Genomic DNA, 26186 nt, shown 5'->3' with positions numbered 1-26186 from the left:
AAATGTCATGTCGCGTTCGAAGGAATCTGCAGAGTCAGGATGACTCGCGCAGTCCTATCAGTTAAGTGTTAGCTGTCGCGGATTAAGATGAAGAGGGAAGCCGTTAAGTAATCGTAGATAACATGTTCCAATAAAATACTCCGCTCCTCTGTATCACACAGACAATTCCGCTGCCGTAGGTTGTGGATGTACTATTGTGACTTGAGGCTGTCATACAATACGACATGCGTTCACTTTACCGCCGAAGCCTGACTACAATGAACGGTAAGTCACAATTGCTCTCCAGCTTGGGTCTGGTTTGATGTCTTTCATATATGTTCCTAATCATTTCTGCGTAACTACTACACGCAACAGCTAATTTAATATGTTTATTATATTCTAGTCTGTTTCCTCTACTATATTCGCCGTTTACAACTACTTTTAGCGGATATCGTAGCAGAAATCACAGTAACTTGCCCCTTCCTTTAGTAATACTTTATCTCAGACTTTACTCCTTCCTTAATTTGTTTAGTACCTTTTCATTTTACACCCTATTTGGTCACTCGTTTTTTTTTTTTTTTCTCTTTTTACAGAAGCACAACGTTTCAAACACTTCTTCTTGTTCTCCAGATTTGAAATTTTCGTCATTACAATTCCATACCATGTTACTCCAGACGGTCGTTTCGGGTACTTTTTCCTTCTGTCTCTATTTATGGTGCCATCGTTGTGTTATAGTAGCTATAACTCACTAATTCTTCTTCTTCGCGGATGGATCACTTAGGACCACGCGTAATCAACATTTGTTGGCCTTCCTTTTCGCCCAGTATTCCTTCATAAACAACGAATGGGCTAGCTTTCGTTGCGTAGACCATGTATGTCAGTTAGTTTTTCTCTCTTCTTCCTCAAAACCCCGTGTGTTTGTGATTTTTCTGATTTCATTTCTGTCATGTAGATTTGGAGACCCTAATTCTCTTAGGTCTTTTTCCGTCTGTTTGTACCAGTTCGGTCTTGTAGTTTTGTTCTTTAAAAATGTATGGATTTTGTGCGTTAACCTGTTTGAGTCCATTCTTTCTAAGTGCCCCATGAATCGGATTCTTCTCATGCGCATTGTGTCTGTTATTTTGAAGATACTTTTATATATTTCTGCATTGGGTTTTGGATAATGTACCCCATCTTTAGTTCTTAGTCCTAGGATTTTCTCATTATCTTACGTTCTTTCACTTCTAATTCCTCTTTTAGTGTTCTGTGTTGAAGGTTTAGTGTCTCAGATGCGTAGAGAGCTTCGGGTCTAATTACTGTTGTATAGTGTCGTATTTTGCAGTTCCACGAGAGACTCTTTTTGTTGTAAATGTTTTTTGTTAACTGAAACGCCGTCTCCATTTTCTGGACTCTTGATCTGACAGATTTCTTTTCATTACAATTTTCTGCAATCCATTCACCTAAATATTTAAATTCTTTTACTCGAGAGATGTAGTTATTACCAATTTTGAGATCAGAAGGTGCATCTTTGATGTCAGTCATAAATTTTGTTTTTCAAATGAAATTTGTAATCCTATTTTAGCTGCCTGTTCTTGTAATAATTCTAGCTGTTTCTGTGCATCGGTAATGTCTTGTGCGATCAGTGCCATGTCATCATCAAATGCTAAACAGTCTAATTCTACGCCCTTACGTTTTGGTCCCAGTCTGTGTGCTGGTGCACCTGCTTTTCTCCATTCTCTAACAACTTTTTCAACAGCACAATTGAAGAGCACTGGGGACAGTACATCCCCTTGTCGTACTCCTGTGTCTATTTCAAATTCTTTGCTCAAGTCTCCCATAAATTTTACTTTGGATTTGGTCTCCGTGAGTGTTTCTTTTATCATGTTTGTTGTCTTTTGATCTAATCCAAATTCTGCTAACACTTCAAAAAGGGATTCTCGGTCTATACTGCCATATGGTTTTTTAAAGTCGACAAGCGTGATGACATAACTTTTGTTTGAAGTACTATGTAAATATTTCATTGAGTTTTTCAAGTTAAGGATTTGTTCTACGCATGATCGACCTTTTCTGAACCCACCTTGGTATTCGCCTAGTTTTGAATCCAGCTGAGGTTCTGCGCGGTTTAGTAGGGCTTTAGACAGAGTTTTGTATGTTATTGACAATAAAGAGATTTCACGATAGTTGTTGGGGTCTGTTTTACTTCCTTTTTTGTACAAAGCATGTATGATTGCAGTCTTCCTGGAGGAGAGTACTTTGTTAATTTTTGATTGAATACTCTGTAGAAATTTCGGGAATTGTTTTTCTTGAAGTCATTTTCTATGTCTTATGATATTTTGTTTTCTTGTTGTTTACGGACTGTTCGTATTTCTTTTGTGACTGTTTTCCTGGTATCTTTGATATCTTCCAGGGTCTTTTGATTTTTGTTGCACAACCAATTTTGCCACGCCTGTTGTCTGAGATTTATCAGTTGGTCACACTCATCTGTCCACCATGGGTGTTTACGTGTTCTTGTTTGCGGTGCTACAGTTTCAGCTGCATTTAAAAGTACTGCTTGCAGTTGTTGCCAATTTTGTGGTTTTACATTTTGCGTTTCTTTTGTAAATTGTTCATTGCCATTTATCTTTTGTACATCATATTTACGGTGTGGGGATTTCTTAGTGAATTTTCTTTTTTCTGGAATGACATCTAGGAAGAATTTGGTTGGGTAATGGTCGGAATCTAGGTCTAGTCCATTAAGGACTTTAAGTTCCATGATTTCTACTGTATTTACGCAGGAGATCATTACATGATCCAACTGATATTCACCTAGTAATGGATTAGCTGAGATCCAAGTTTTCGTTTTCGAGGCTCTTTTCTTGAAAAATGTTGATTTGAAAAATAGGTCATGGTTTTTGCAGATTTCAATGAGTCGCATGCCATTCCGGTTGGTCTGTGTATGCCCTGACCATTTACCTACCCAATATCGATATTTCTTTTCTTTACCGATTTGTGCATTGAAATCGCCCATAAGGATTTTGACATGGTTATTTGGGATTTTTTGGAGAATATTATCTAATTGGTTCCAGAATTCTTCTACTTGTTCTATTTTGTTTTTGTTAGTGATGTTAGTTGGTGCATGTCCGTTGATTAGGGTGTATATATTATTAGCTGATGTTATTGTCATCGTGGAGAGCCGACCCGAGTAAGATTTGAATGTTGCGACTGAATCAAGTATTGATGTATCTACTATAAATCCAGTTCCAGATTGTGGACAATTTGCCATGGCTCGTTTTCCAGGTTTTCCTTTGCATATCCTGTATCCTTCCGAATCAAAAGGATTTTCATCTGTAAATCGTGATTCCTGAAATGCAATAATTTTGATTTTAGGTTCTCTGGATTTGTCCAGGATGTTTTTTAGTTTTCCCATTTTTAAGAGAGAATTTACATTAAATGTCATTAGACAAATTCTAGATTTTGGTTTGATTTTGTTATTACGGGGTTTTGAGGTACTCCGATTTACCTCCGTGCACACTTCTGTGGTCTCCCCAGAATACGAATAGACCACTTGCGGTTTTTCAGCCGTGGGATTTGGCCCCCTGGGGTAATTTGTCTTTGAAGGTGCTGTATCCATGTTGATTTAATTGGACTGGGTTTGTGACTGAAAATGAGATTTCAGTCCGGTTAAGCTCAGAGTTCCACTTCTGAGTTTTATAGATCAGCCGCTACTAACATGTGGAACAGACGCTGTAGAGTAACCGCCAATAACCTGTGGAACCGTCGTGCCCTTTGTCCAAATAACCTTGGACGATAGCTTTTACAGTATCCCAAAAAGCAAGGTTGCCTCTTCCGCCAGTTCCGCCTTGCCGACGATCTTCATCTCCGCCCTCAATGCCGTTGAGGTCTTCACCGTATCCCTGGCAACGAGGTACTATCACCCAGGCCAGGTGAACCAAGGTTTTTTTATGAGGTGTTACTCCTCCGCCTCCACTTTTTCAACCGGGCTTGGGACCGGCTATGGCGGATATATTATTAGAAAAGTGAAGAAAACCTGTCAGTATTTAGGTGATTCGGTGTTTTACACAGGTTAAGATAATAATTTATAATATATTCATCTTTTCTCATGTCAATCAAGGCGAATTTTGCGATCTGTCCCACTGATAAGCCATAAGGGACAACATCCGGATTTGGTTTACCATTATGGGGCAGTAAAATGAAGAAAACGGAGGTTCTATGCAGACTGCAGTGTATGCAGAGATAATTATACGATTAGTTATGTAAGGTAAATTAGCTTGAAGAGCTACATAAATCTTATCTTTGGATATCAAATTACAGAAAGATCCTGTTCTTTATTATTATATTTATTTTACTATTGTCTCTATTTTGAAATCTCACAGTTAAACAAATCATTATTATTCTGAATTTCCTTTTTTTAAAATGCTTTGAGTGTCTTGTGTCCTTTGTATAAACTTATGTGACTGAAACAGAAGCTGGCTGGAATGAAAATTGACACATTATAAAGGAGAATTGGAACAACGTACGTGTAAGGTTAGTGTAAAATACGGTAAGTTATAAGGAAGATCTGAAAACGGTTGTTGCAGCTTGCGAATCAACATTTTTATAGCAACACGATAAAAAGTTCCTGCTGCTCCCCCTAGGAATGGATGTCAACGATGGCAACAGTTAACTGCCTAACATTAGACGTAGAAATCAACCATAGAATGTAACTTTGACATATTAGCTTCAAAACGATGACAGGGACCGCACAACGATGTCCGCATAATTTTCAACACCTATTATAGTACCAAATCTCAAAGGCTTCGATTCTTTTCATTCCTGATTTCCCCACAATCCATGATTCACTGTGCTCCGAACATACATTCTCAGAAATTTCTTTTTCAAATTAAGGCCAATGTTAAATACCAGGAGAGTTATTTCGGCCAGAAATTGCCTCTTTTCCTGTGCTAATTGCTTTTTGTGTCGTCTTTGGTAACTGCATCGTACGTACTTCCGTTTTCAAGGAAGAAAAAATCCTTCACTTCATTTACTTCGTGGTGCCCAATATTGACGCTAAGTGTATCACTAATTTCATTTACGCTGCTACTTTCATCACTCTTCCATTTACTCTCAGCCTATATTCTGCACTCATTAAACTATTCATTACATTCGACAGACCCTGTGATTATTCTTCACGTCCCTGAGGACAGCGATGCGATCTGTGAATCTTATCACAGATATCCTTTCACCCACAATTTTAATCCCACTCTTGAACATTTGTTTCAGTTCCGTCTCTGCTTCTTCTAAGTATGGACCGAGCAATAGGAGCTAAGTTCTGCATCCTATTTTAGTCCGACAACTTCGTTCTTGGTCCTATTGTTTTATGGCTGTTTCTTGGTTCTTGTACGTATTGTGTGTTACCCGTCTTTATCAATAACTTACTCCTATCTTTCTCACAATTTCGAGCACCTTGCATCATTTTACATTGTGAACGATTTTTCCAGGTCGACGAATCCTATGTTCTTGTCTTGATTTTCCTTCGGTCTTGCTTCTACTGCCTTTACCTTTCCTAAAGCCAAACTAATCGTCATCTAGTAGATTCTCAGTTTCCTTTTCCATTGTTGTGTGTATTATCTATGTCAGGAGATTGGGTGCAAGACCTGTTGACATGATTGTCACGGTTGTTCTCACACTTATTTGCTCCTGCAATCTTCGAAAATGTGTGGATTATATTTTTCCGAAAGTCTACTACTATGTTGCCAGTCTCATAGGTTATACACATCAACTGAAATAGTCGTTTGGCTTGCACTTACCCAAATTTTATTAGAAATGATGGAATGTTTTCTATCCCTTCTGAATTATTTGATCCCAAGTTTTCCGAAGCTCTTTTAAATTCTAATTTCCGGTCTTTTCCAGAACAATATAAAGAAGAATAGAAAGAAAATTTCAAGACATATTAGACAACAAGTAGTTAAGTTTCACGAAGGGCGAAAGAACAATACAACCATTTCAGACAAAGCTCTTAGTAGTGGTAGGCAGAGTGAAGAAAATTCGACACCATACCAGCATTTGTCGACATGGAATCCGCCTCCGGTAATGTGAAATGGAATTCACAGTCCTTGGAAGATTTTTGCTGAAGTACAGAGACAGACTAGTAATTTGCAGCATAATCTACCCAACATTCCAGTAAGATCACCGAAGTTAAGCACTGTCGGGCAGGGCTAGTACTTGGATGGGTGACCATTCGGTCTGCCGAGCGCTGCTGGCAAGCGGGGCGCACTCAGCCCTTGTGAGGCAAACCGAGGAGCTACTTGATTGAGAAGTAGCGACTCCAGTCTCGTAAACTGACATCCGAGCGGAAGAGTGGTTTGCTAACTACATGCAACTCTATGTCCTAAACCAGCGACGCCTGTGGACTGAAGATGACACGACGGCAGTGTTCATTTTGTTTTTCTAACCCAAGAGGAGTAACAAAAACAGAAGTCAAGAAAGGCAAATAAGATTAAAGAAGGTGTAAACATAGTTGCAGCTTATCATTAACGTTGTTCAGCTTCGGCGTCAAAGAAGCAATGAAGGAATTTTAAAAAAATTCCGAAAGAGGAATAATAGTGCAAGGCGAGCGCATACCAACGACGTGTTTCGCTGGTGATGCGGACCTACTCGCCGGAAATAAAGCAGCCACATTAGGGGTATGAGTGAATGCTTTCTCCTGTCAAGGAAACAAAGTTAGACAGGATGGCCTAAGCAAAGAAAACATTCGGTTGCAACAGTGAAGAACTATTTCTTGAAAGAGAGTCCTACCAGTACCAAATGTCGAGGTGGAAACGTGAAATGTGGCGTTTCTTAAATCAGAAGGAGAAACTCGAAGTTTTTGAAATTAGCTACTAGGACAGCGTGTTAAAAATTGAGTGAACTGATAAGGTACGAAATAAAGAAGGTGAGGAAATAAGAACATTCACCGGTATACTTGGGAAGGCAGGGGAACCAGATCTGTCATTGACTATATCATAAGATATCAGGAATTCAGGAAGGCTGTGAGGGACACACGTGTATTCAGGGGATTCTTTGATGACACTGATCACTATTTAATCTGCGGTGAAATTGGTATTGTGAGGCCGAAAGTGCAGGAGGTCACGTCCATGTGTAGGAGGATAAGAGTGGAGAAACTTCAGGATAAGGAAATCAGATACAAATACATAACAGTGATCTCAGAAAGGTACCAGTTAGTTGAATGTAGTCAATTGCAGTCACTGGAAAAGGAATGGACAAGGTACAGGGACACAGTACTACAAGTGGCCAAAGAATGTCTTGGAACAGTAGTGAGTAAAGGTAGGATGAAGCAAACAGCTTGGTGGAATGATACAGTAAAGGCAGCCTGTAAAAGGAAATAGAAGGCATATCAAAAATGGCTACATACTAGAACTCAGGTAGACAGAGAAAGTTATGTTGAAGGAAGAAACAAAGCCAAACAGATAATTACAGCATCCAAGAAGAAATCATGGGAAGACTTTGGAAACAGGTTGGAGACCTTGGGTCAAGCTGCTGGAAAACCATTCTGGAGTGTAATTAGCAGTCTTCGAAAGGGGGGTAAGAAGGAAATGACAAGTATTTTGGACAGGTCAGGAAAACTGCTGATGAATCCTATTGATGCCTTAGGCAGATGGAGGGAATATTTTGAAGAGTTGCTCAATGTAGGTGACAATACGATCAGTAATGTTTCAGATTTCGATGTACAATGGGACAGGAATAATGATGGAAATAGGATCACATTTGAGGAAGTGGAGAAAATGGTCAATAGATTGCAGTGCAATAAAGTGGCTGGGGTGGATGAAATTAAGTCGGAACTCATCAAATACAGTGGAATGTCAGGTCTTAAATGGATACAAAGGATAATTGAAATTGCGTGGGAGTTGGGACAGGTTCCATCAGACTGGACGAAAGCAGTAATCACACCAATCTTTAAACATGGAAACAGAAAAGATTGTAACAACTACAGAGGTATCTCTTTGATCAGCGCTGTGGGTAAAATCTTCTCAGGTATTGTTGAAAGGAAAGTGCGAGTATTAGTTGAGGACAAATTGGATCAAATTCAGTGTGGGTTTAGACCTCTTAGAGGTTGTCAGGACCAGATCTTTAGCATACGGCAAATAATGGAGAAGTGTTACGAGTGGAACAGGGAATTGTATCTGTGTTTTATAGATCTAGAAAAGGCATATGACAGGGTTCCTAGGAGAAAGTCTACGTGATTATGGAATAGGAGGCAAACTTTTGCAAGCAGTTAAAGGTCTTTACATAGATAGTCAGGCAGCAGTTAGAGCTGACGGTAAATTGAGTCCATGGTTCAGAGTAGTTTCAGGGGTAAGACAAGGCTGCAACCTGTCTCCACTGTTGTTCATATTATGTATGGATCATATGTTGAAAACAATAGACTGGCTGGGTGAGATTAAGATAGGTGAACATAAAATAAGCAGTCTCGCACATGCGGATGACTTAGTTGTGATGGCAGATTCTATTGAAAGCTTGCAAAGTAATATGTCAGTGCTAGATCAGAAATGTAAGGACTATGGTATGAAGATTAGCATCTCCAAAACAAAAGTAATGTCAGTGAGAAAGAGATATAAACGGATTGAGTGCCAAATAGGAGGAACAAAGTTAGAACAGGTGGACGGTTTCAAGTACTTAGGATGCGTATTCTCACAGGATGGCAACATAGTGAAAGAACTGGAAGCGAGGTGTAGCAAAGCTAATGCAGTGAGCGCTCAGCTACGATCTACTCTCTTCTGCAAGAAGGAAGTCAGTACCAAGACTAAGTTATCTGTGCACCGTTCAATCTTTCGACCAACTTTGTTGTTGGGAGCGAAAGCTGGGTGGATTCAGGTTACCTTATCAATAACGTTGAGGTTACGAATATGAAAGTAGCTAGGGTGATTGCAGGTACTAGTAGATGGGAACAATGGCAGGAGGGTGTGCACAATGAGGAAATCAAAGAAAAACTGGGAATGAACTCTATAGATGTAACAGTCAGGTCGAACTGGCTTAGATGGTGGGGTCATGTTACACGCATGGGAGAAGCAAGGTTACCCAAGAGACTCATGGGTTCAGCAGTAGAGGGTAGGTGGAGTCGGGGCAGACCAAGGAGAAGGTACCTGGATGCGGTTAAGAATGATTTTGAAGTAATAGGCTTAACATCAGAAGAGGAACCAATGTATGCATTGAATAGGGGTTCATGGAGGAATTTTATAAGGGGGACTATGCTCCAGACTGAACGCTGAAAGGCATAATCAGTCTTAAATGATGATGATGATGAGGAGGAAATAACTCTATGGAAGATCCTTATTAGAAGAAGTGGGCATCTGCCGAGGCACTTTGATATTGTAAATTTGGTGCTGCAAAGCTTAATAGAAGGAAAAATAATAGGGCTAGACGAAAGCTAGAATATGTAATACAGATTGTGGACAGTGTTGTGTGTTGTAGTTACCTACAGATCAATAAGGTGTGGAGGGTTACGAAAGCAAGGAGGTCAGTAGTAAATCTACTGAAAGGCATGAAATAGAGAAAAAAAAATTAATCGCAGGCGAGTTTTCCTCATCAGGTATAAATTACTCGTACAAATGGCGTGACTCCTACCAGGCTCAGCATTTAGATGTGCTTGTCTTATCTTGATAAATAGTGTAATCGTAGAGACTCCGTCATCATGGTAATATAGTGGGGATCCGCAGGTGTATACACTTGAATGTGTGAAGTAAAATATTTTCCTGAAAGCAGTCTTCATTGTTCCATCCGTTACATTACCATCGATTTCAGACAGACAGGTTCCATTCATCTGATAGTGGAACGAAACCAGCGATATTCTTCAGGTGAGATGCTACAAGTATTTAGAAAATAGTTTTTTGTATAACCAAGTTCGTTTACACTTAGTAAACTATGTGATGGGAAATGAAATTTTCTGTAAGAGCAAATTCAACGATTAAGAGTCAATAAAAAATATATGGAAAAAAAGAAAGACAGGGACCAATAACGACTGAATACATACTCTATGAGACTAGTCTCAATCGCAAAGTGGCTTAATCACCAAAAGATGGACGTGGCTACTTCTTCGTAATTGAGTGTAAGACCTTCTGTACCTTACTTTGGACTGACTCTCAGGTGATACTGCCACATCTAAATATTGTTTAACTTTTACCTTCCGGTAGGATAGTATAAGCGTTATGATTAGCGACAATTTCGTTTCGGACCAATATAGTGTATTTGTAACATCATTTATAGCTTTTCTCAATAATGGAAAATAACTGTACTTGCTGCCTGTATCCTTCATGTGTTATTATGATGCGTTATGAGCTTTTGTGAGGTACGTACATAATATTTAATCATTAGATGTGCAAAATATGTAATAAGCGTGGGTTGCATAGTATGTACCAAAAACTACAATAAAAAATTTGAAAATGAATGAACTGTTGTTTCAGCGGTGTTGTTTCGTGTACTTCTCCTACTACTGGTGTCGACAAACATCGCATCAGCCTCGAAGATACTGGTGATCGCTCCAACAGCGTCCATTAGCCACCAAAAGGCGTTCCACGTTGTGACAAAGGCACTACTAGAAAGGGGTCATGAAGTCACCTTATTCACATCGGATCCACGCAAGGTGAGCTTTCCCGAAAGTTTCTTCAGTAACCTTACATTACATATAAAGAGACCCAAAATGAACATCCGGCATGATTTCCGAATGCATAAATTCAAAACGGAATTATTTATTTCGATTAAGCCACGCAAAGCAACTTTTTTCTCAAAGGATGGCAAATATTGAATTTTTTTCTTCACATTCCGAAAGTAGTTCCAAACTATAATCTGAAGTACAGATCGGATGTCATCATATTTATGCTTGTAAGGCAAGATTTTCGTATCGGAGCATACTGTGTATGAATTGTTATAGCGACTGATTTTGATGGCATAATAACATCATTTGCTTACATTGAATTGTTTATAACATTAAGGAATCTTCAGTACGCTCTGCAGATGCTGGTTGCTTGAACAGAGCAATAATGCTACAGACAGTTTAAAACAATCATTTTCTCCAAAACCACTGTTCATTTTCTGAATGACAGTTTCTCAACCGCAGCACGTAAGATACCTTGCAGTTGCCAACCATATTTGCACCTCACACGTTTTTAACATTCCTTACCTCAAAATAAGTCTATGTAGGGGAGACAGTGTTTACTAACGAAGCTCGCTCCCAAGTTTAGGCATTTGGTCACAGAGAGTACATGTGTATTGCCTTTACTCAGACACGAAATTGGAAGCTATGCTCTGAAATGGAAGTATTATCGAATAAATATTCTCGTGTTTCCAACGACGTCAAGTAATTAAAATTACGCAAGCTTTCGTCCAAGCACTCCTTGGCAATTGCCAATTGGTATGACTGCCTGTGGGCTGCTGGTACGCCCCTTATATATACTAGCTGCCGTAAGTGACGTCATTGGTGCCCGCGGAATCATCGTATACTGGCGTATACCGACTCAGCGTTCGATGCACCCGTTTCGTCGGCGCAGATCTCTGGATCGCACGGCGTAACGTGCTGAAGGCCACCGTCTCTATTTAGGTTGTTATTGGTGATTTTTATTTCAATGACTCCTTTAGTCAGTCAATCCCAGAAGCCGTTTGTACGAGCCACGACGGATGCTTCGTCAAATTTTATCCGATGTCCGCGTTCTAAAGCATGCTCAGCTGAAGCTGATTTCTCGGGGTAGCGTGGGCGATAAAACCTCTCATGCTTCTTCCTGTGTTGTTCCACAGTTCGTACTGTTCGATCGACGTAAGACTGGCCACACTCGCAGGGTATCTTTTAGACGGTAGGTGTTCTGACGTCTGCTGCGTCTTCAACTGGTCTCAGTAATGGACGAATTTTCGTCGGAGGGCTGAAGATCGATTTCACCTTGCGTCGTTTCAGCAGGCGGCTTATCTTGACCGAGACGGAGCCACAAAATGGCAAAAAGCAAGTTTTTTTTCCTGCTGCTAATCGGTGATCTTGTTCTGAGTCTTTCTTTAAAACACTTCATTTAGTTGATGGACGTTACAGCCGTTGATCCTGAAGATTTCACGTAGGTGGCTCAGCTCAAGAGTCAGGTTATCACCGTCTGATATCATTATTGCATGATGCACCAACGTTAGTGGAACCGTGGTGGGAGATGATGACTAATGGTGTCCAAGTACAGGTCGGTGGGTTTTGTATAGGTGCTGTGGCCAAGGCGTCCATTTAGTTTACGTCGAGGAAGGAAAATCCATTGTCTTTTCCTACCTCCGTGATAGACTGGATGTTACTGTTAATGTCCTTGAGGTCTCACGTCCTTGGAGCCAAATGACGAACGTGTCGTCAATATGTCGAAAGAAATAACTAGGCTTTACTGGCCCCGTGTCTAAAGCAATATCCTCAAAATTCTTCATGAACAGGTTTGCAACAGGTGGAGCTAAATGGCTACCAATATCAATGCCGTCCCTCTGATCGTAATACTCATCGTTGTACAGAAAGTAAGAAGACGTAATGCACTCCGTCGTCAGGCCACGAGTTGCCCATTGGGACCATCCGACCGCCGTGTCATCCACAGCTGAGGATGTGGATAGGAGGGGCGTGTGGTCAGCACACTGCTCTCCCAGTCGTTATGATTGTTTTCTTTGACCGGAGCCTCTACTATTCGGTCGAGTAGCTCCTCAATTCGCTTCACGAGGCTGAGTGCACCCCTAAAAATGGCAACAGCGCATGGCGGCCCGGATGGTCACCCATCCAAGGTGCGGCCACGCCCGACAGCGCTTAACTTCGGTGATCTGACGGGAACCGGTGCACCCACTACGGCAAGGCCGTTGCCGAGATGACGTAAGACTGTGCCTAAATAGAGCGAGCACTTCACTTACAAAGAACTTGGATACTTGGCCGAAACAGTCTTGGACAGGCACATTCGTAAACAGCACCACAACATCAAAACTGACCATAATGTCTTCCTCACTGTCAAAGATAGTTAATTCGGTTGATATAATCTGCTGAATTTCTGGTATGATTTTCGCAGTGTCCCATACGTGGATCGAGGAGGTTGGTCACTTATTTCACCAATTTGTATGTTGGTGAACCAGTGGTGGATACGATTAGGTGAAATGGCGTCTCAACATTGTGGATCTACGGTAAAGCATAAGCACAAAGTTGACTAGGTGCCTGTGGGAGAAATTCTTGACCACTGTGTCTTCCAAAGAAGACCGTTTGGGAAGTTCAGATGTCTTTCTTATTATGCTCGATGTTGGGTAGCGTGGGAGTTTCGGATAAATATCTTCGTCCAGTGAGGCTCAGATCTTCGTAATCCTCGTATTCGATAATTACATCTCCCTGTACATATCTACTAAACCTGTAAAACAACAGTCTTTCCATTGAAAACTGCTGTCGCTTTGTTCACGGCGAAAACTGGCAGGCACTCAACCTCACTTGACAGAATCCAAAATAGTAACATGCGGAATGAGATGATAATTACCTGGTTGTCGCAATGCTTCTACTAGCTTAATGGTCGAGCTAGCAGAACAAGCAACTCTGCTATTTTAGACAATGATAGAAGATCACATAAAAGTGGTAATCATAATATACATATTAACAATAGTGGACAATTGAAGCTGCTAGAAGGAGGATTATCATAATTAATAATTTTAGACAAAATGCCTGTAGAACTACAGCGATTACTACGCCTTGAATGTAACAACACTTCCAGTCGCGCTTATTTCATGTAACTGTTTTCAGCGCATTAGGTCAGTAGACTGTTATCAGACAACAGTACAGGCAGCAAGACGTGTGCATCGCGTGAGTATGGAATGGTATCAATCAATGATGAGTCGAGAAAGACGCCTGATCAACAGGTGCCTGCCAGTATCCAGTATTGCCTCGATGCCGACATCCCCACTGCCTAAAAGATTGTCTGATGTATCCTATTTAGCGCCTCGTGATGACTGGCTGTTGTGTGATGTCCTTAGGTTAGTTAGGTTTAAGTAGTTCTAAGTTCTAGGGGACTGATGACCATAGATGTTAAGTCCCATAGTGCTCAGAGCCATTTCAACCATATCCTATTTAGCGAAAACACTGACAATATGAACATAAAAAAGCACGATTGAAACTGTTTTTACAAGCAAGATCCTAATTAAGACAATCAAATCAGCTATAGGGGGTGTGACGTCATAAGCGCGTGACTGCGTGTGAGATCGCTCTCTAAGTTTTCATCTATTTTTAGTTTTCAGATATATATTTTAACTGTTTTTGTGATAATATTTACTATATAAGTGACTTATTAGTGGTTTCTTCATTCACCTCTGCATTTCGTGTGTTGTGGCCTGATATTTGTGAGTGTTTCGTATCGAGCAACTTAACCTCTTACCCGTGTTTACATTCCGCGCTGACCAGTTGCAGCTGTAGCGGCGCATCGAAAGCTAAGTACTAATTAATTGTTTGTGTATAGTATTTTATTTAGGAACTTTAGTGGTCTTCAACCGGTGTTCTTGGTGTTTTCCGGTGAAATAACTTCAGAAGAAATTTTTGCGAACTGCTTTCAGTTTCGTTACTGTCATTAGACGTTTGATTTTCTTTCTGTGTTAGTATTTTGTTATATTCTCATTTGTTGTTGATTAATACTTTCAATAATAGTAGTTACTTCCCTTGTAGAGCAAGTTTGTGATAATTGTAGTCAGTTTTTAACATCTTCTTATTGTAGTAGCGGAACTTAGATAAAGTTGTTTTCTTGTTTCAATAATTGTAAAATTTTACCATGAGTGAGAAGTGTGGGCTTTGCCGTAGGTTCGTGAGTAGTGGATTGCGGTGTGAGACTTGTTCGAAGTATTTTCACTGGGGGGAATGCAGTGGGGAAGCCAGTGGGCATTCTGGTGAGATCCTCTCCTGGAACTGCAGGTTATGTAGCAAGAGTAAGTTGATAGAGGAGCAGGAGCGTAAGATCTGTGCCCTTCAGGTGCAGTTGAAAAACGCACAGGAGGAGCTAGATAGGATGAGGAGGGAGAAGGGGGTTGGGGAATGGGAGCTGGCTGTTGGCAAGAGATCTGCTAGGAGAAGGAGATTTTCAGATAGTTTTACTATTGGTGTTTGTAATAGATATGACCAACTGTCAGAGTCTAGTGGAGAGGAATCTCTAGTAGCTGTAGATGTAGGAAGTATGCAGCAGACCTCAGCAGTTACGGTGGCTAGGACAGTTGCAAAGTCTAAGAGAAAGAAGAAGGTTCTGCTGTTAGGTAGTTCTCATGGTAGAGGTGTAGGCCAGCAGTTGCAGGAAGTTTTGGGGAGTGAGTACCAGGTCACCAGCATTGTGAAGCCTAATGCAGGATTGGCTCAGGTGACTTTTAACATAGGGGGGTTATGTAGGGATTTTACTAAAGAGGATCAGGTAGTGATTGTGGGTGGGGCTGGTAATAGTATTGATAGGGATGGGAAGTATGACATAGATGGTGACCTGGAAAAGATAGCCACTCAGACTGGCAACACGAATGTGCATTTCGTGGAACTGTTTCAGCGTCACGATCGGCCTCATCTTAATATAGCCGTCAGGCGTAATAACATGAGACTTGGGGGTGCGCTGATGACAGAAGGCATGAGTCACATTTCAGTGGTGTCGGTGGAGTCTATCAGTAGGACGGGTTTCACTAGACATGGCCTGCACCTCAACAGGTATGGGAAGGGGAGGTTGGCAAAACTTATAGGTGACAGCATAGGTGGGGGTGGTAGGATCACTCATGGGAAAATTCCGGTAGTTGTGGGTGTTAGAGCTGTACCTTTTTTAGATTGAAGTCAGCTGATAGGTATTCCTGCTTAAGGGAAGTCTCTCTAACAAAGAAACCACTTTCTACAAAGCTTGGGTATCCGATTAATGAGGGAATTAGTATATTTCATCAAAATATACAAGGTATTCGAGATAAAGTTAGTGAACTGCTTATAGATGTTGACTCTGAAATTATTGGTATATCTGAACACTTCTTAAATAAGGAGATAATTCAGAGGCTTCCTGTACCAGGATACAGGTTGGCTGGCAGCTTTTCTAGGAGCTCTTTGCGGTGTGGGGGAGTAGCCATGTATGTGAAAAACGGTATCCCATTTGAGTCAATTGATGTTTCAAAGTACTGCACTGAAAAGGTGTTTGAATGTTGTGCAGGTGTGGTTAAATTTAGTGGAGCTAAACTTCTTACTGTTGTTATTTATAGATCCCCAGACTCCGATTTCACAACATTTTTGCTAAAGCTAGAGGAGGTTCTTGGTTCACTTTATAGGAAATACAAAAAGTTAGTTATATGTGGTGACTTCAATATTAATTGTATAAGTGATTGTGCAAGGAAAAGGATGCTGGTAGACCTCCTTAATTCATATAATCTTATGCAAACCGTATTCTTTCCAACGAGAGTGCAAGGGAACAGTAGAACAACCATAGACAATATTTTTGTTCATTCGTCATTATTAGAAGGGCATTCTGTTAGCAAAAAGGTGAATGGCCTTTCAGATCATGATGCACAAATTTTAAGTCTAAAAGATTTTTGTGCTTCAACACATGTTAAATATAGTTACCAACTTTTTAGGAAAGCTGATCCAGTTGCTGTACAGACTTTTGTAAACCTTATCAAGGAACAAGATTGGCAAGATGTTTATAGTGCTGATACAGTAGACGATAAATATAATGCTTTCCTCAAGACTTTTCTCGTGCTCTTTGAAAGTTGCTTTCCGTTAGAACGTTTAAAACAGGGTACTAGCACAAACAGGCAGCCTGGGTGGCTGACTAAAGGGATAAGAATATCTTGTAGAACAAAGTGGCAATTATATCAAAACGTTAGAAACTGTCAAAATCTAAATGCAGCAGCCCATTACAAACAGTATTGTAAGGTGCTTAAAAAAGTTATTAGGAAGGCAAAAAGTATGTGGTATGCAGATAGAATAGCTAAGTCTCAGGATAAAATTAAAACCATATGGTCAGTCGTAAAGGAAGTGGCTGGTCTGCAGAGACAGGTCGAGGATATAGAATCAGTGCGTAGTGGGGATGTCCGTGTTGCTGATAAGTCGCATATATGTACAGTACTTAATAATCACTTTCTGAATATAGCAGGTGAACTAAATAGAAACCTAGTCCCAACAGGGAATCATATAGCGCTCTTAGAAAAAAGTGTTCCGAGACTGTTACCTGAAATGCTCCTCCATGATACTGACAAGAGGGAGATTGAGTTAATAATTAAATCACTAAAGACCAAGAACTCTCATGGATATGACGGGGTATCTAGCAGAATACTGAAGTATTGTTCCACGTATATTAGCTCAGTACTTAGCCATATCTGTAACTTTTCCTTTAGCAGTGGTCGGTTTCCTGACCGATTAAAGTACTCGGTAGTGAAGCCACTTTATAAAAAGGGAGACAGGGATAATGTTGACAATTATAGACCTATTTCTATGCCATCGGTGTTTGCTAAAGTTATCGAGAGGCTTGTATATACAAGGTTACTGCAGCATTTAAATTCACATAATTTGCTGTCAAATGTACAGTTTGGTTTTAGAAATGGCTTAACAACTGAAAATGCTATATTCTCTTTTCTCTGTGAGGTTTTGGACGGATTAAATAAAAGGTTGAGAACGTTAGGTGTTTTCCTTGATTTAACGAAGGCTTTTGACTGTGTTGACCACAAAATATTACTGCAGAAGTTGGAACATTATGGAGTAAGGGGAGTAGCTTACAATTGGTTCGCCTCCTACTTTAAGAACAGAAAGCAAAAGGTAATCCTCCGCAATATTGAGAGTGGTAATGATGTTCAGTCCCAATGGGGCACTGTTAAATGGGGCGTTCCCCAAGGGTCGGTGCTGGGGCCACTGCTGTTTCTTATTTATGTAAATGATATGCCTTCTAGTATTACAGGTGATTCAAAAATATTTCTGTTTGCTGATGACACCACCTTGGTAGTGAAGGATCTTGTGTGTAATATTGAAACATTATCAAATAATGTAGTTCATGAAGTAAGTTCGTGGCTTGTGGAAAATAATTTGATGCTAAATCACAGTAAGACTCGGTTTTTACAGTTTCTAACCCACAATTCAACAAGAACTGACATTTTAATCAGACAGAATGGGCATGTTATAAGCGAGACGGAACAGTTCAAGTTCCTAGGCGTACGGATAGATAGTAAGCTGTTGTGGAAAGCCCATGTTCAGGATCTTGTTCAGAAACTAAATGCCGCTTTATTTACCATTAGAACAGTATCTGAAATAAGTGACATTTCAACACGAAAAGTAGTATACTTCGCATATTTTCATACGCTTATGTCATACGGTATTATTTTTTGGGGTAATTCTTCTGATTCAAAAAGGGTATTTTTGGCTCAAAAACGGGCTGTTCGAGCTATGTATGGTGTAAGTTCGAAAACTTCTTGTCGACCCCTATTCAATAGTCTGGGAATTTTGACATTGCCCTCACAGTATGTATTTTCTTTAATGTCGTTTGTTGTTAGCAATATTAGCTTATTCCCAAGAGTTAGCAGCTTTCACTCAGTTAATACTAGGCAGAAATCAAATCTGTATGTGGAATGCACTTCCTTGACTCTTGTGCAGAAAGGAGTGCAGTATTCTGCTGCATCCATTTTCAATAAGCTACCACAAGAACTCAAAAATCTTAGCAGTAGCCCAAACACTTTTAAGTCTAAACTGAAGAGTTTCCTCATGGCTCACTCCTTCTATTCTGTCGAGGAGCTCCTGGAAGAGATAAAAAATTAAGCAAATTCCAGTGTTACATTCTTGATTTTCTTTATTTAAACTAACGACTTGTTTCATTTTATGTGTTTCTACAATCGTGTTATAATTTCATGTATTGACTCGTTCCATGACCATGGAGACTTCTCCTAAATGTGGTCCCACGGAACAATAAAAAAAAAAAAAAAAAAAAAAAAGAAAGAAAGATCGTAGGCGCAACAATGGTCACAGTCGTGCTAACGAAGTTTGGTTTTCAAGAAGGGTAATGATCAGTCAAGGAATTACAACAATTACAAACAGGTTGTAGCTGGTAGAAGTCACAACAATCAAGGAATGTTATCGTGATGAAGGAGCCAACCATTTGATAGTCCCATAGCATTTTTTTTCAGCAACGTCGCACTCAAACGTTTTAATATTTGTAGGCAGAAACCCTGGTTAATTGCAGAACCTCGGTGAAAAATGGCGGTAAAAAATGAAGCATAAAGTTTTTCACCATAGTTATCATTTTAATTCCTTCAGCTTTGGAGACGAAGCAGTACACCGGCGCAACTGGTTCTTAAAATTTGAAGCAAGGTTATAAGTTAACGGCCCTTCTACGGTGTGGCCATTCGAGATGGAGCAGGAGCTCTGATGGGAAAGAATGGGAGAAGACATCGTCCATGTCCTTAGCAAACGAACCATCGCAGCATTTATGTTAAGCGGTTTGGAAAAATGACATAGAACCAAAAATTCGGGTGTTCAAACGGTGTAAAATGTCTTCTCGCTTATTAGTATATACGAGGGCTGTCCAGAAAGTAAGTTACGATCGGTCGCGAAATGGAAACGACTATGAAAATCCGATAAAACTTTGCAAAGATGTGTTGGGCAGTGTCTCTAGTATGACTCTAGGTAGAATTATGTCGCTCTTTTCATTCCTGAGCTCTTAGTGAGCGCGTAAAGATGTTATAGAAAATAGTGTGTCCCGCCAAGTACGAGGACCCGGTGAGAATTTTCCCCTGAAGCTATGCAACCAACATTACATAACTGTCGTACGGTTTCTTCTTCACGACAATTCTCAGCCACAATCTGCAGGGGCAATGAAGATGTTCCTGCGTCGTTTCAATTGGAAATGTTTGATTACCCACAATACAGCACGTAGTTGTCTCCCACTGAGTTTCATCTCTGCTCAAACGAACCGCTGGCTATGCCCTCCGCCACACACCGTTGGGTGGCTTGCGGAGTATCAATGTAGATGTAGAAGACAACATTTTGGCACAGACAACGAGCTTTAGGCCAGCGTAGAGAATTGGCGGAAAGCACTGGCGGCTGCCTTCTGTGATGAGGGTATTGGTAAGTTGGTACAACGCTACGACGAATGTCTGAGTCAGAACGGCGACTACGTAGAGAAGTAGCTGAAAGGTGTAGCTAACGGTTACAAATTAAACATTTCTGATTTTCACTGTGATTTTCATTTCGCGATCAATCGTAATTTACTTTCTGGACAGCCCTCGTATATCACGGTCCTATCTAAAACCAGCTGTATTGATGTAACAGCTGTGATCGGACTAATGTTTATGCAGCACAGCTTAGAGTGGTCTCCTTACTCCCAAGGAACATGCAACAGAAGTCTAAAAATGGGACCGTGTGCCTACTGGTAAACGCCCCATCATAATCACCAAACTTGTCAGTTCTAATAGATACGAAAAGGATTTGAAATGAGACACTGATTTTATAGAACTGGAAGTTTTTTTTGTGTCTAGTACAAGACACGGTACACGTTCATAACGTTTCTGCCCACACGTACTAACTTTCACTCTTATTGTACCTTGACATTAATTTTCTGAGATAATAACAGCTTCAACCGATCTTTACTAACGACTCGTTTCTAATATCGATAAGTTCTCGATCCCGTGCACGAAAACTGCAACATTCATCGTTTTACTGAACTTCTTACGGCGCGTGGGCATGTATCCTGCATATATGTCTGGCTTCCACCCACGACTCCCCAATACACTCACTTCCGCACCATCTGCAAATCCTGGAGAAAACCGAGCTTTTCGATCTCTGGGGATTCCCCTGGTGACAATGCTACTGCGCTAGGCCGCTGCATATAATATACAGATATCGACACTCAAAGAGTAAACTATATCTGTAACTTTACAACGGGGATTTGACAGACTTCATCTGTAATGTACGTTCTGGCCCTTATACGCTGCACCGCCTCGCTCCGTTCAGTTGTTACTTGTTTTGTGGGTCACAGTCACAAAACCGCCTCGCATCAAGGTTTTCTTTTACAAAAGTTTACTTTTAGGTAATTGTTCCGGTTTGTCTGCAACGGTAAAATGAACAACGAACAATGTTTATGAAAACAATCACTCACAAGTATACTTGACTGAAACTTCCTCGTTGATGACAACTGATGAGGTGACTCAGGAGGGACGCCTAGCAGTGATGCCCTTCAATGAATTCTAACAGCGCTCCCGGCCCCTGGACGCATCTCTCTTCCCACTCTAGGCCATAAAAATATTTGTACACACAGCTTGACGTAAACACACATAGATGGCAAAAAGTAAAGGGTTCAGCAACCAGTCGCAAATAGTGTTTATTGTGTATCCAGATTTGAGGCACTGGGTGGCCTTCTTCAGTGCTAAAAGACATAAAGAACCAGTTACAGTAAGGTAATACGTATGCCTATTTAATGTACAGTTTAACATTTTAGTCAATCATCAAATACGGACCAATAAATGTAACGATTTGAACCCCATACATGCACATGGACTCAACTGGACTATTGACGTCGTAGGTTGAGTTTCCAAAGAGGCCACTGTTTACGATTAGAACACAACTGTTTTCAGTTTACGTCATGCCAATCTACAGTGCCCTAATTAAACGTGCGATGCGTTGACGACATGGATTAACTTTATTTTACAATTACTATATTTCATTAGTTTTTATTTTTAAAATTTAAATACGCAAAACAAAAATTGGTGGTTATAACTACGCGTAACAAGAGTGACTAATGTTTCACTGTTATCCATGGTGATAGCTGTGTGAATTAGTGGCATCCGTTATTACTGCACACTTTACAACTGAACATAGCTTTAAAAAATACGAAACATCTTCAAAATACCTACGTTACAATATTTATTAAAATTGTGTGACATACTAAGCACAGCTGAAGGAACTGGAACAGTCAAGATGGGTGTTGTAAGTTATCGTACCAGCTGCGATAAGTCAAAACGACCAGAAATCTTTTTGCTTAAATATTACCTCGTAAATTACATATAAAAATACATTGTAATTCACACATCTTCGTGTTACAACTAGTAAACTTTCAACTACATCATGCAATAATGTCGACAATACATCGTGTTTGTCTCCAGAAGCTGTGTACTCATAAGTGACCTGAAGGATTATAATCATATCTAGATTGTTATTATCATTTCAGTGCGTCGGTTAGGACCCGACCGATGTGGGCGAATCCCGTAACTGGGAGTTTCTCGTGGCTTGTTCATTAAGCAGCGTTCTGCGTGACGATGGCTGTTGACGCCGGTTCTTTGTGGCCGAGCGGTTCTAGGCGCTACAGACTGGAACCGCGCGACCGCTACGGTCGCAGGTTCGAATCCTGCCTCAGGCATGGATGTGTGTGATGTCCTTAGGTTAGTTAGGCTTAAGTAGTTCTACGTTCTAGGGGACTGATGCCCTCAGAAGTTAAGTCCCATAGTGCTCAGAGCCATTTCAACCATTTGGCTCTTGACAAAAGACTTCCAATTCCTACAAGAGGTCCATACGCCTTCCCTTATCACATCAATGGACATCCCCATGTATGAGAACAAAACTGGTTCACTACGCCCACTTTCAAGATGGTGGGCAGCGAAAATAGATCTCTTTCTAACTTGAAACTTCCTAGCACATTAAAACTGTGTGCCCGACCGAGACTCGAACTCGGGACCTTTGCCTTTCGCGGGCAAGTGCTCTACCAACTGAGCTACCGAAGCACGACTCACGCTCGGTACTCACAGCTTTACTTCTGCCAGTACCTCGTCTTCTACCTTCCAAACTTTGCAGAAGCTCTCCTGCGAAACTTGCAGAACTAGCACTCCTGAAAGAAAAGATATTGCGGAGACATGGCTTAGCCACAGCCTGGGGGATGTTTCCAGAATGAGATTTTCACTCTGCAGCGGAGTGTGCGCTGAGATGAAACTTCCTGGCAGATTAAAACTGTGTGCCCGACCGAGACTCGAACTCGGGACCTTTGCCTTTCGAGGGCAAGTGCTCTACCTGACGCCACAGAGACATAGCTGTCTTTCAGTTACATTTGACGTGTAGTGGTCCAAACTGGTCAATAAATTAACTGAAAATAGACGCTCGGGAAACAACTATTGCATTGTGACATGGTTAAGTCTGCGAAAGCGAGTAGAGCACTTGCCCGCGAAAGGCAAAGGTCCCGAGGTCGAGTCTCGGTCGGGCACACAGTTTTAATCTGCCAGGAAGTTTCATATCAGCGCACACTCCGCTGCAGAGTGAAAATCTCATTCTGGATCTTTTTATTGTGTTTTATGCACTGTGCTTAGTTGTAAAACGTGCTGCAGTAAACGGATGCCTTTGGTTAGTTCACACAACTACCAAAATGTATAATTGTAAAATACTGGTCACTGTTATTCGTTACAGCCACCGCGTTTGTTTTATGTACTTAAGTTCTAAAAATTATAAACTAGGGAAATACATGAATTGTAAAATAAAGTTAATCCGCGTCGTCAACGCATCACACTTTTCATGAGTGCGCTGCAGAGTCGTATGACGTACACTGAAGCCAGTGTGTTGTATCTGTAGACAACGGCCCCAGTGGGAACTCATCGTCCGACATGAGTAACCTAGTTTGGACAATTCCCATGTATTTGACTGTAACGTCTTAACGTACATTTAGTGTTATGAATTTTATGATTAAATGACATTTAAATATGGTACAACTGCACATTTAATAAGTATCCACGTTACCTTACTGTAAATAGTTCTACACGTCTTTTAGCAATGAAGGAGGCCGTAGAGTGACCGAAATCTGGGTATGCAGTAAACATTATTTGCCACTGACTACTCTGCAGGTTACTGATTGACGTACACTACTGGCCATTAAAATTGCTACACCACAAAGATGACGTGCTACAGACGCGAAATTTAACCGACAGGAAGAAGATGCTGTGATATGCAAATGATTAGCTTTTCAGAGCATCCACACAGGGCTGGCGCCGGTGGTGACACCTACAACGTGCTGACAGGAGGAAAGTTTCCAACCGATTTCGCAAACACAAACAGCAGTTGACCGGCGTTGCCTGGTGAAACGTTGTTGTTATGCCTCGTGTAAGGAGGAGAAATGCGTACCATCACGTTTCCGACTTTGATAAAGGTCGGATTGTAGCCTATCGCTATTGCGGTTTATCGTATCGCGACATTGCTGCTCGCGTTGGTCGAGATCCAGTGACTGTTAGCAGAATACGGAATCGGTGGGTTCAGGAGGCTAATACGGACCGCCGTGCTGGATCCCAAAGGCGTCGTATCACTAGCAGTCGAGACGACAGGCGTCTTATCTGCATGGCTGTAACGGATCGTGCAGCCACGTCTCAATCCCTGAGTCAACAGATGGGGACGTTTGCAAGACAACAACCATCTGCACGAACACTTCGACGACGTTTGCAGCGGCATGGACTATCAGCTCGGAGACCATGGCTGCGGTTACCCTTGACGCTGCATCACAGACAGGAGCGCCTGCGATGGTGTACTCAACGACGAACCTGGGTACACGAATGGCAAAACGTCATTTTTTTCGGATGAATCCAGGTTCTGTTTACAACATCATGATCGTGGCATCCGTGTTTGGCGACATCGCGGTGAACACACATTGGAAGCGTGTATTCGTCTTCGCCATATTGGCGTATCACCCGGCGTGATGGAATGGGATGCCATTGGTTACACGTCTCGGTCACCTCTTGTTCGCACTGACGGTACTTTGAACAGTGGACGCTACATTTCAGATGTGTTACGACCCGTGAGTCTACCCTTCATTCTATCCCTGCGAAACCCTACATTTCAGCAGGATAATGCGCGATCGCGTGTTGCAGGTCCTGTACGGGCCTTTCTGGATACAGAAAATGTTCGACTGCTGCCCTGGCCAGCACATTCTCCATATCTGTCACCAGCTGAAAAAGTCTGGTCAATGGTGGCCGAGCTTCTGGCTCGCCATAATACACCAGTCACTACTCTTGATGAACTGTGGTGTCGTGTTGGAAGCTGTATGGGCAGCTCTACCTGTACGCGCCATCCACGCTCTGTTTGACTCAATGCCCTGGCGTATTAAGGCCGTTATTACGGCCAGAGGTGGTTGTTCTGGGTACTGATTTCTCAGGATCTATACACCCAAATTGCGTGAAAATGTAATCACATGTCAGTTCTAGTATAATATATTTGTCCATTGAATGCCCGCTCATCATCTGCATTTCTTCTTGGTGTAGCAATTTTAATGGCCAGTGGTGTAAATACAGTCGGTGGGGACATCTACTTCCCAATGGAATCAATCCTGACGCCACAGAGACATCGCTGTCTTTTAGTTACATTTGACGTGTAGTGGTCCAAACTGGTCAAAAAATAAACTGAAAATAGACGCTCGCGAAACAACTATTGCATTGTGACTTGGTTAAGTCTGCGAAAGGGAGTGTTTAAACTCTATAACGTGTTGTGTGGAAGTCACGGTGGAACATATATTGATACATACTGAGTAAATCTCTGTCTTTTGTCAGCTGTTTCGATGTACTACATCACGACTAGGCCACTAGGTATCATATTACCTTTTATAAGCACTCCTGACAAAAAGAGAAACATTCTGATAATAGTCAGTAACACAGCCTCTAGCTATGAAAATGGTTTCATCTTCGCTATGAAGAGAGTAAAAAAAAATTGCTTCAAGTATGCCATATCCAGATAAAGCCATTCACTGGCTATTATATCCGTACAGCTACCCTGATTGCGAGGGTACTGATTGCTGCTTTCTACCCGCTTTTCCAGATGGAGACAGACCTTTTCTATGGCATTAAGATCCGCTGATTTAGTGGGGCAGTAGATGTACAACAGAAAGCCTGACTTTTCGTCAAACCTAGGAGGTGCGCGCCCAGCCATTCTAGACACGGCCCAACTCATGAGTAGAGACTGAGGTGGTTAAAATCATGGGATACCTCCTACCATCGTGCCGGATGTCCTTTTTCCCCGGGTACTGCAGCAACTTGACCTGTCATGGTCTCAACAAGATGTCTGAAATCCCCTGCAGAAGTACTGAGCCAAACTCCGTAATTTCGAAAGTGATGCCGATTCAGGGTTTTGTGCACGCACTAACTTCTCATTTATGTTTCACAAGCTGAGACATCGTCGCAAAAAAACAGTGATCCGTATATGTAATAAGTTTCCTTTAATTTACGTCTATGGTCACAAAATGTTTTGTTAACAGATTACCGGTTTCGGCCTTTAATGACCATCATCAGAGCTGTTTGTTTTT

The 26186-nt window shown here is 41.2% G+C and overlaps 1 protein-coding gene and 1 pseudogene across 1 annotated transcript in view; one reads left to right on the top strand and one right to left on the bottom strand.

Moving 5' to 3' along the window:
- Positions 1-26186, top strand: part of LOC124596630 — a 197874-nt gene that overhangs the window by 120555 nt on the left and 51133 nt on the right. The window lies entirely within an intron of this gene.
- LOC124597168 lies at positions 12671-12788 on the bottom strand (annotated as a pseudogene).

Source organism: Schistocerca americana, chromosome 2 (genome assembly GCF_021461395.2).
Source record: "Schistocerca americana isolate TAMUIC-IGC-003095 chromosome 2, iqSchAmer2.1, whole genome shotgun sequence".
NCBI lineage: Eukaryota > Metazoa > Arthropoda > Insecta > Orthoptera > Acrididae > Schistocerca > Schistocerca americana.
The sequence above is the reverse complement of the archived record's forward strand: the minus strand, read 5'-3'. Positions and strand labels throughout refer to the sequence as shown.